The 12,523-nt window shown below is 32.6% G+C and overlaps 1 non-coding gene across 1 annotated transcript; it reads left to right on the top strand.

The window, feature by feature from the left end:
* On the top strand, positions 1 to 73 carry Trnav-aac. The gene has a single exon. It is a non-coding gene; the product is annotated as a tRNA-Val (tRNA).
* The last annotated feature ends 12,450 nt before the right edge of the window (positions 74 to 12,523 follow it).

The following is a 12,523-nucleotide window of genomic DNA, read 5'->3' as shown; positions in this document are numbered from 1 at the left end:
GTTTCCGTGGTGTAGCGGTTATCACATCTGCCTAACACGCAGAAGGCCCCCGGTTCGATCCCGGGCGGAAACATAGTTTTGTAAATTTTCTTTTATTTTTTTTCAATATATTTTTTACTTTATACTCAACTAACGACTAGTTCGAATTGGATTGTAAATAGGAAAAATAAATGCAACGTTAGCAAAAAATATTTAATATTTGTAAGATGTTAATATCATGTCTTTCTATATTTCAAACGGTTAATGTCGGTTATATTTGATTGAGATTAATTCAACATTTTTAAAACTCTACGATATCTATGTAATGAACGTACGTATTGTAATGACAAATACCCATGCCAACACAGGAAATACTTATTTTTTTGTACAATCCTATTTTCGTTTTAATGTGTTTCGAACCTTCGTCTTGAATATTCTTTGCTTACAATCTATCGAAGGTCGTTATATTTCTGCCCGAAAGGATATTTCAATTGGCGTGCTATTAGAATAAGTAACCCTCTTCCTTGATGGAACGATGATTGATTTCTGTTTGCACTGAGGGTAGATCGCAATTTAATATCCTATTGTTAATAGAGTCGTGTTGGCTCCGAGTTTCTCAGTTGTTAATTATTGTAAACGCCTCCGCTATTGTTTTGTTTATACTTGTATTAAACTGAACTCTTGTCAAATAATCGTGCTGATATGAATTTACGTGTCGGATATTATTATTTTGATTATTGGAACTATTTAAAAGTTATTGATTATTAACTTCAATTATAATTATTATTTAGGAATAAACATACACTTACAGATACACACACAAACACATCTTTAATGTGAAAATTCCTTATGTGATAGGTAGTAATTGATATTATTTTTTCAAATTTCGTACGCATTTATATAAACTAATGGTTGCCCAATGGTCGAAATTCTACTATGATTAATTTAAATCATAAGTTTGAACATTAAACAAAAGAGCATATATGCATATGTGTGTGTGTGTGTGTGTCTGCGTGCGTGTGTATATGTGTATGTGTGTGTTTTTGTGTGTGTCAAATACATGGTAGTGTATGTTATGTTTTTTTTAATGCATGTTTAATGCATAATTTTCAAACAAATATTTGCATTCTGCATCCTTCTCTATATTAAACTATAAGTGTGCGAAATTTCATACTCCCCCGTCCGCGCAATTTTTGTTAAAAGGGGTACAAAGTTTTTGCTTCACGTATTATATATAGGAGATTCTTTACAAAATTGTAGTTTCTGTGGTCTGTGGCTGCGTATGTTAATATATATGTAGCTGTTAATTTTCAATTATGTAAAGCAGAGGATCAAACCATAGAAGGGATTCTTTGTTTGTTTATAAACGACACCCTACTACATAAATACAATGATAATTAAAATAATACTCTTTATTGTACACAACAACTACTTCCAGACAACCTTTGGGCATATAGGACACCGCACAGTGAAGTGTTATGTTATAATTTTAATTTAATAAATCGAATTAATTAATTAAAAATAAAATCGACACCTCAAAATGTCTTACTGAAATTTTATTTCGCATTATAATCTTTTAATATATTTTAAATCGCATTTTTTTTCTTATCGAGAATTTGGATTGATATTTAAGAGACTTTGTTGTTACTACTCTAAGTGATGAAGGAAAATGTTACCTAACTTCATGGTACGACGAATATTTTTATCAAAATCTTTAACCCGTGTGTATCATAAGCAAAGAAATAATCACATTAGTGTAATTGCGATGCAAGGCGGAAAGTTTGTCCATTAGAGTATTATTGATGGGTTTTAAATTGCATCGGTCCCGCCGGGACGTCCCTATCATTTGACATCGAGGGTGACATGTCACATATTTTTGATTTCTACAACTATTGATTCCTGGTTTTTAGTAAGTTCCTCAATAACCAATGAAATTGTGTTTAATTCAATTGATTTTTAATAGAAAATAGAACTAGTAATGTATTTCACTAGTAATGTATTTTTGTATTTTATAGTTAGTAAGTCCTGCCTGTGTTAACATACGGAACCGAAACGTGGACACTGAAGGGACTAGTCCACAGGTTTAAAGTCGCTCAACGTGCAATGGAATTTAGGCCTAACCAGAGGTTTCTCACAAAGATAGGATTAGAAATGAAACTATCCACGAGAGAACGAAAGTAACCGATATACAGCCCACAGAATTACCAAGTTGAAGTGGCAGTGGGCTGGTCATCTTTGTCGCAGGACCGATGGCCGTTGGAGCAGACGGGTCCTGGAGTGGAGACCGCGTCTTGGCAAACGCAGTGTGGGACGTCCTCCGGCCCGTTGGACCGACGATCTACGTAAGATTGCCGGTGTAGGCTGGATGAGGATTGCGGAAAACCCTGGCACGAACTTGGGGAGACCTATGTCTAGCAGTGGACTGCAATAGGCTGAACTGACTGATTGACTGACTGATACGACTGTGAAAATGATTGGTATTTATAGTTTATACCAAGACCTAGTAGTATTTAAATTTTATCCGCCTTTGTATAATAGACATACATTGTATAAGAATAATAGTATAAAATAAAAGACGGGCAGCAGCGTCTTCGGTGCGACAAAGCCAGCACTGCGGTCACCAACCCGCCTGCCCAGCGTGGTGATTATGGGCAAAACACATGAGTTCACGCTATTTTTGGCGTAAACTTATGGAGGCCTATGTCCAGCAGTGGACTGTGATAGGCTGTAATGATGATGATGAATGATGAATAGTATAAAATTATTTTCAATATCAATGGAAGTAAATCTGGTATTGACATTTTTTGTTATTTTTTAAAACAATATCATCTTCTACCACTACCTCTACCTCTACTTAGGTCACTCTACAAATAAATATATATAATTTTTCCACTATAAAAAGTGTTATGTCCTAATTGGAAGCAAATATTGTCTAAGCGCGTTCAGCCGTTCGGACGTGATTGATTAACAATCCAAACATTCGCTTCAATGACATCAGTAGCATTGTTAGTGTAAGTAGGTCACATCTGCAATATATATATGAATTGATCAGTTAATTTTGCAGATATCTCAACCTATGTTTATATGAGTTATGTTTTACAGCGCTTTTAGCTTTTATTTAAGATACAGGTATAATGGTATACCAGAACATACTATAAGGATACCAAGAACGTCAATTTGTTTTGATATTACATTTTTTTTATGTGAAACTTCTTTAGAATCGCTGCGTTTTAAAATTGCTGAAACGAAAAATGTGTCACTATGAAGAAATCAGTACATACGTAAATGTATAGGGAAGAATTAGACAGAATAGATTACGGCTAAAAAGGCGTAAGCAACGCGTTTTGGCATGACGCTTGTGACCTTTTTCACGAAACTGTGATCGTAGTTGATAGAACCAATCGCAATGGACTATCTTTTTACGACTTTCCAGAAGTTTCGCTTCTGAAGTGTGTGAATAGCACACATGCACAATTTTTTTTCTCATATAACTAGCTAGGTCAGCAAAACAAGCGTACGGCTCACCTGATGGTAGGCTATTACCGTAACTTATAGACGTCTGCAACAACACAAGCACCGCAAGCGGGCTGCTGACCCTATTTCCAACTCACTCATCACTTACTCATCAACAGAAACACAACACTCCTTGAAAATAGTATTTTATAGCTGTGATATTCTGTAGAGTCAAGGTACTACCCCAGTTAGGCTTATCCATACTTTATATTTTGAGCAGCAAATTTTCTCCTCTGCCCTACTTCAGTCTTAAATTTCATAGTTATCGTCAAAGGATTATACATCAGTCGCGTTTCGGAGTTGACGCATACGTTTTATTTATTTATTTTGAAGTACTTTTATTGTTTTACAGCTTATATTATATCTAATATTTTGGCACTATTGCAAGAATCATAGTCATTATTGCACTCTGCAATATTGGGAACTAAAAATAACCGATATCAAACGTCGTAAAGATCCCGTATTAAATATAAATCAAAACTATGTAATATATAATGATTTTTCTATCAAAGAGAAGCATTAAAATTTTATGTTATTCACAGAAAAATAATCTCATTTATGCCTGTCTCGGAATTTTTTTCAGAACACACATGAAGAATTAAAAGTTTTGCTATTTTCAAGCAAGTTATATAATGAATATATATTAAATCACAGTATATCAGAACTTGATTAAAATAATAAATTACCCTCAAATAAAAAAAATCGTACGCAAAAATGTTATCTGGGACTTCAATTATTGATTGAATTAAAAATGTTTTTCGCACTATTTGGTGTATAAAATAATGTAAATACAGGTATAAAGCATATCAGTGCAACTGTAAGAGCATTAAACAGGTTTCCTGCTTCGAGTTACGGCGTGTCATCGTATTTGAAACGGTGCCAGGTCTGCAATCATGGCTATGTAGGCCAAGAGGCTGCGTCGGCTGGATGTATTGTGTTACGTAAATAAATTATTATTTATGAATGTAATTTCATAACGAGCATTTGTCAACTCTTGTATTTTTTTTTCTAGTTTTAAAATAAGCAAGCAGCGGTGAGAGAACTGGCTGTTGCGCTAGCATTTGCGGGTTCGATCTCCGCACGCATACATTTGTATTACCCATATAGATGTTGGCCGTGGTCTGAGTGCTTGTGCTTATGTATTACTGGACATAGGAGTAAATCCTACTGGGGGCCGTTGAGTGTGAGCTATTACTTTATTTTTTATTAAATTTTTAGTCTCGTATAACAAAAGTTATATCATTAATTGTCATCACGTTGTTCGTAATATGAATTGAGAATGATAATTATCAAAACAAAATGTAACACAAATTGTTTTTTTTGAGGTAAAATGAATGTTTCATTTAGGTTTTTAAATATTTTCATCATGCATAAACATTAATTATTAGTAATTAAATTTCAGCCATTTTTAATTTTTCTCAATTTTTTCTTTTGTTTATTATAATTATGTCGTCTGATGTTTTATTGCTTAAAACTGTTTTCGAGCGTAATACACATACACGCAATACCATACAATTTTACAGCACTAAAGAAAGTACTTCCTATACGCAACGCAGTTTAATTACACAAACATATTACAGCAAGGAGTGAACGCTTAAGAATTAACCTGTAAAAAAAAATAGACCACAATGGCAGAAATACAAAACAAAGGATTTACTACACAAGTTTCTGATTTATTCGATGATATCCCGTCCCACACAGAAATATATTAAACATTCCTTTTCCGTATTCTTACGGGCGTGTTAGCAAAGAGTTTTTTGCTCGATATTTGTCGGTAAACCTGTCTCGCCGATCAAACAACATATCCGTTGGAATATTTGCTTGTCGCTAGATATCTTTCCTTCGGTCTAAGTGACAAACATAATCAAAATGTTAAATGTATCTATTTACATAGGATCTTAAAGTATTAATATGCCTTAAACTTGATATTTCATAATTCAACATTACTCATCAGACATTATTAAACCTAATATTTCAGTTACGTTTTTCTACGAATATTTCAATAAATAAAATTAATATCCTACTTTAAAATTTAGTTCCATATGTTTATAAATCCGAGAAGTGTGCACATGATATTTTGATCCGACTTTAACTTTATTTGAGCTAAAAAAATATATTGTTGATAGTAGGCGTAGTATAGAAAATAACAGCAAAATATAAAAAACCAAATCATCATAGTACTCCAAAGGACAAAGGAGCACCCATAAACATTCAAGTAGGTTAACTCTATTACGTATTTACGCTTGCGAGTCTTCTTTAATAATAAATGCAATTGGAAATAAATAAACGGAGGGAAACTGTTTAAGTGAAATTAAATCGTCATTACTAAATTACAATTTATTAGTTGACGCTGTAAGTTTATACGATAGACTGATGATATAAGTTAGTAGTGTTGGGAATGTTTGCACTTTTCTACACCGTTGAGTCGGATACCATTAATACATGAGGAAAAATTTTAAAGTGGGAATCATCCCGAGCGACTGCAGTTTGTGAATATCTTTACTCTCGACTCAGAGGATAATGTTACGACCAGAGAGTAAACATCACGTACATGAATACTTAATACCCGTATTCAACTTATTTTTTTTTTTAATTTTTTTATATTTTGTATTATAAATGAGAAAGATAATTTGTTAATTTGAGATGTTTTGACAGAGAAGAATGTTTTGTTTATGAGAATGAAGAAGAATAATTAATTTCAAAATATATAGACTCTACATTTTTAATGTTTAAATTCCTCGATGAAAATAAAGCGTTATTAGCAAAATGTTATTTAATTAAGTTTTTTGCACATATCTTGTCTTCTTACATTTTGGCGTTCTATTTTTTTTAAATGTATTCATTACAATGTTTGTCATCCACTTAAGTAACAGAAGCAAGAGTGTTAGCTAAGTCGGGCTTAAAAGCGGTAATAGCATAAGTTACTAAGTAAAGCCTAATTTATAGCGCTATTTATGTAGCCGCTATGGCTGACCGTAATGCTAGTACATCACCTGTTTTTGTTAAGCTTAGTAAATCTTAATTATATCTTGTCCTAAGAAAGAGTGAATTATTTGTAAAAAAATAACTGACACTAAAATATTAAAATTTTATTGGAAGTTTTGATAAGAATTTTCGATGTTTTTTTTTTCTGTGAAAAAATAAATTTTATCATAAAAGTTAAATTTTTATTTGCTAAGATCAATTTATGAAAAAAAAAATCCTAAAGTACGCACTGTAGCTCATATTAAATTTTATGAATAAATTACTTAAAAATAAAATTCTAGTCACATCAAAAGATACGAGAGAAAATAACAATATAATTTCCTTTAGTTCACGGCACTCAAAACTAACGAAATGGCATATATACTATTTTTAAATAAACATAACTGTTAAACTAAAGTCGGATTTCCGTTTAACGTTCTATAAGTCCAACGAAACTCGCTATCAAAACACACGAGGATTGTTCCGCTCACTTGTATGTGCAATTTATACTTTCGCCAATCTTATATAGTCATTTTGTTCTTTAAAGTTCGTCCCTAGTCACGAAGTGCGATAACACTTGAGTGTGAGTCTGTGAGCATTCTGAGCATTGGACTTTAGCAATTAGATTAGAACGTCACCGTTGGCAACTTAAACTGAAAAAGTTCTAGAATTTTCGAGAATATTGTGATGGTTATGTTTAATTTTAAGGTAATATAAAAACTTTTTTATTTTATAATTACACATTTTAATTTATATTATTAAGTCTCTTAATATAACAGTTTAGTAGCGGATTTGGAAAAAAGTAATAATGTTGATAGTTGTGTTTTACATTTAGAAATTATTAAGTAACAACAAATTGAGAATACTCAAAATCTGGAGCAGCCCGACTGGAAGTCCCTCGATCTTGCAGAAGATCACAGTTAAATAATACTGCTTTCATGCAGTGTTGTGTTCCTGTGGTGAGTAAGTGTGTGTATGATTAGAGCTCCTTTGGGGATAGGGGGATATTTGAGGGTCGGCAACGCGCCTGCGATGCTTCTCGTGTTGCAGAGGACTATAGGCTACGGTAATCGCTTACCATGAGGTAAGCCGTAATCTTGTTTACCGACCTAGTTGTATAATTTTTTTTAATGAATAACAAGTGTCATAAAAATATTAATTCAAAACTTTCTTTATTTATTTATTATGAAAAATACTTAAACAATTAGGTCGGATAACATTTAGAGCTATGGAAAATTATTATTATTTTAGTAGCGGTAGACGTGACGTTTGTGTAACAAAATAAAGGGTTTATGTGTCTAGAGCATGCCACAGCGGTGACCAATGTCCACTTGCATGACGGTACATCGTTTGATGAAAACTGTGAGTGGTACATTTTACATGATTTTAGCGGTTTTATATTTTAACAGTATTGGATTCTGAATATTATAATAATTGGTAGACCAACATTATCCATCTAAATTATTTATTTAATCTTGAAATATAATTTAGTCCCTTAGAATACAGTAGAGTAGTTTTTTATGAGGGCTAATTTTTTAAATATTTAAATTACTGTTATTTAATGATATAATAGCCTAAAATAAATGAGACAAAAACAATTGAAAACTATTTATTGTGACTATAGTAAAGCGTTATTCTACACAAATTCAAGCCTATAAAAACACAACTTATAAATATAATCGATAACTAAATAGCATTTTGAGGACCGAAAAGCTATTAAGGACGATGGGACTTTTTAGAGACGGTATCAAATAATTATGAAATGTATAGCTATATAAGCAATGCAATAATTTATTTTGTTCTAAGTTTCAACAAAGAGCCAGACACCTTTTACTCAGATATGCCTAATAGCATAGCCGCTGTTTCTCATTTACTGCTGAACATTCTGCATAAGTCCCGATTTATCACGGTCTAGCGGTGCGTTACAAACGAGATATTTTTCAAATACTATATCCATCTTTTAGGCGAGTCCTAACGCTGCAATACTCCGCCAGCTCATGACTATTCTATTTCCTTGGATCAAAAACGACCAACAATTTTTTGAACTATATAACTCTTGGTGAGTCATTGATATATTGATCTATTAATATCATAAAAATTTAAACGTAGTGTCTTAAAATATAAGACATGTTTTTAATTTAATTTATTGATTTCTTGATGTAGTCTCTAACATCTCACCGATGGGCATATGTCTCCATGTAGAAATAATTAATTTGCTAAAATAAAGTACAAAGAATTTTTTTTTTCTAAAAAAAGCTACGTTTTGGACCACAACATAATTGCCAATACTAATTCGAATATCTAGGTTTACGACTTTATAACGACGCGCTTGACGATGAAATATGGTCCCAAATATTTCACAATTATTTAACAGAACTCGATTATTTAAGAATATTACTTACTGTATCCGGATTTAGAGAATTTTGGGCTTAATTTTGTTTCTGATAAAATACTTTCGTTTATTAAAACCTCAATCGCTTTTCTAACATTATAGATAACTAGCTATACCCGTGCGAATAATTCGCACTAAATAATTATAATAATTATCAATTTACAAAATTACAAAAAAGTATTTATTTGATTTGAAATAGAAGAAAAAATTTACCGACCATCAATCATGTTGACGTTGTTTCAAAATTAAAGCCGTCGTATATATAATGTTATTAATTAATTAATTTACAAAAACAAAAGCAATTATATTTTTGTTTGTTGTTGATGCCGGTAGAGCAAGCAATTATATATAAACTGATATATAATTTATCTAAAAATTGAAACAAACATCTTAACCTTAGCGTATTAATGTATATGATAATACACTTGAATTTCTTGACTACTACTACTTCATTTTTATAGCTTATAGCTCACTCACGTTATAACAAAGGATTTTTGTGAAAAATATCGGCTTCTAAACTCTTTGGTAGCTATAATCTCTTTTGTCAGTCATATCTAAATTTGTAAAAACTGGTTAGAGAGTAGAACACACGAAGACTTATAAAAATAAAATTTCTCATATAGAGAACTCCTTTATGTTTTGACGTTATTATAATCTATGCAAAAAAAAATTGGAGTGTCTCTTTGTAATATTAAAATAACCGCTTTTTACTAAATGCATATGGGTGCAAACAAGGTACATATACCAAAATAACAATTTTTGTCTGTCTGTTTGTTCCGGCAAATCATTGAAACGGCTGGGCCGAATTTGATGGGACTTTCACTAGCAGATAACTGATGTACTAAGGAGTAACTTAGGCTACTTTTATTTCATAAGTTTATTTATTTTATAATTCTGCGAACTGAACAATAACTTATTTGTTAAATTCCACACGGACAAAGTCGCGGGCACAGCTATTTTTTTTTTTCATAAGAGTGACTACAAAAATGAACACTAAGCGTAAAGTAAAGATTAAACCTGTTAAAAATATTTTAAGAATCTGAAATATGAAGCCAGATTACGGTATTGTTTCAAAAAGATGAATGGACAACTAATGAACTTTTAGAAATATCCAATTACTAAATACGGAGTGGAAATCCCGCTTTAGCACTCAAGTATGGAATACGACTTGAAACCTAAAACACGCAAACTATAAAACTTCTTTCCTAAAAGAAAATCCAAGTTGACTATAGCTTCACATACTTCACAATTACTTTCTAATAGACATTACTTTGGTCCGTGTGTTCCAAGTTAAGTGTTTAATCTAAAACCTAGATAAAATCTCGTCTTGGTGGCTACAATGTTAACGTAACTATTACTTCTATCCGCATTCGACAAGTCCGCTTTATTGTGAATACGTGCCTTGCGTGCTCTTGACAAGTTGAAGTAACTTAAGCTTAGCGTACACTACGGAATCTTTCCACGTTTACAGGATATACAAACCGACCTGCATGGCTCAAACTGCGTCTACAAATACTGAAAAAAAAAAATCATTGGTAAACATTTACGTTTTACTTATTAGTTCGTCGTAGCCCTTTTGATCCCCTTAGAAGTCAGTTTTATCTGAAAACTGCTTCCAAGCAATTTTGTGTTTCTATGGTAAGGTGGCCAGAGCTCTGGTAGGGTCAGTGATGCTTATAGTGTTTCAGGCGTCTACAGGATACGATAACCTCTTACCATCCAGTGGACCCAGTCGAACTCGAAGATTATATAGCAGGTATGAAGAACACATTTTAAATATTGGTTATATAATGAACTTAAAGACAATATTTTTACCATTTTAGTTCGTAGTATTTGGCTTATTCGGATTTTCAGAGACTTCATAGACTTTAATAATAAGATTCCTTAATTTCACCCTCGTATATACATAAAAATCCTCAATTTATTCTCTTCCTCGATTTAATAATAGGACCAAATAGTTATATTAAAACTAAGAATGTCTAGCGTATTTAATATAAGCCTCAATTGTGCCCGCAGCAGTTTTGTGACCGCATCACTATGCACTTATCTCTGCAAGTCAACTATCGAGGTCGAAGTTGTCGATTAGGGAACTGCAAACTTCGGGAACACTCGGAAAACTTCGTCTGTTGAAAAGGAAAACAATGCAGATAGGAGGAAACTGAAATTGGTTTGTTTTAGCCAAACCACGATACATGATGCGTTGCTTTGTGCCGAGTTCTGAGGTGAAACTTTCGTTCAAGTCAGATTTGTTTTGAATTTGTTTTTATATTTATGTTCCTTTCTGATGTACGAGTAGACTCGACAAAACTTTTAATCACACCTATACGTATATTGTATTGGTATAAAAATACAAACCAACCGGTATGCATTTCGTTTATTTTTACTTTGCAATTTATATTTGTTTAAACTAAATAAATAATTGTCTGTTTTAATAAAATATATATGCAAGGCAGAAGACTAGACATACCCATAAAGGGCAAGTTATAAAGCCGAGCCTTATCTGACGAGCAAGCGCTACAAACAGACTTGTAGACACTTCGTAGCGCGGTAATGACAACAGCTTAGTTATTTGGCTTTATTCACTGCGACTAAATAAAAAAAAATAATAAATAAATATTTATAACATACACACACGGTCATCTGTTTCTAAAGTAAGCAACTTAATTCTTGTGTAATAGGTAACAGCCGACTGGTATAGCGACATATTTTTTTTATAAACTTACATATAGATATTACATATATAAATAAATATATATTACACCCAGACAGAAAGCAGGGTCACTACAAACTGCGCCAACGGGCTAGTCGTATAAATAAATATAGTATGTTTTCGTACATAAACTGACTCTTCCTCTTTATAGGTGAAATAGTTATAAATGTCCTCGCTGTTTTACTTGTTTTGATTACGTATATGTTATGTTTATAATAGGAATAATGTTACTTCTCGGTAAGATTCTAATAAAATAATGTTGATATGAATTCATTTCATTTCAGTTCGTCCATTTAAATTAAACGAGCAATATATTTCTTTTCATAATATTAGTACTTTGCACATTATTTAAACGTGTAATATAAATCAAAGACATATGTGTATTACTAGAAACAAATTGTGTATGTGTGTGTGTATAAGACCATCTTCACGGGTTGCAGAACCCACGATAGCACCTGGTTCGAAGACCTGGCTCAAAAGCGTGCCAAGAGACACAATTGCGAGGGGGCTCCTCCACTGATGAATCCCCAATATGTGTGTCCAAAGTGTGGACGAATGTGTCGTTCACGGATTGGCTTATTCAGCCACGAACGGCGTTGTCGCATAAATTACACAGACACTGATTAAATCATCTGTCAAGATGTTACAGGCCTTATGGATCATCATCATCATCATCATCGTCACTTCAGCCTATCGCAGTCCACTGCTGGACAAAGGCCTCCACAAGTTCGCGAAATGGCGTGAACTCCTGTGTGTTGCCCATAGTCACCACGCTGGGCAGGCGGGTTGGTGACTAATTGTGTATCCTACGTAACAAAAAACTTTTTCAACTATAATAATTAACTATATCTCTAAACGTCACTATCCTTTACAATATAGAGACTGTAATTAAAATTGTTTTATAATATAAACGAGAATATTAAATTTGAATATTATGTGAACGTGGCAAAATTAAATTCCCGCGT

The sequence above is a fragment of the Melitaea cinxia genome, chromosome 1 (assembly GCF_905220565.1).
Source record: "Melitaea cinxia chromosome 1, ilMelCinx1.1, whole genome shotgun sequence".
In the NCBI taxonomy this organism is placed as follows: Eukaryota; Metazoa; Arthropoda; class Insecta; order Lepidoptera; family Nymphalidae; genus Melitaea; species Melitaea cinxia.
This window is presented reverse-complemented; position numbering and strand designations above follow the sequence as displayed.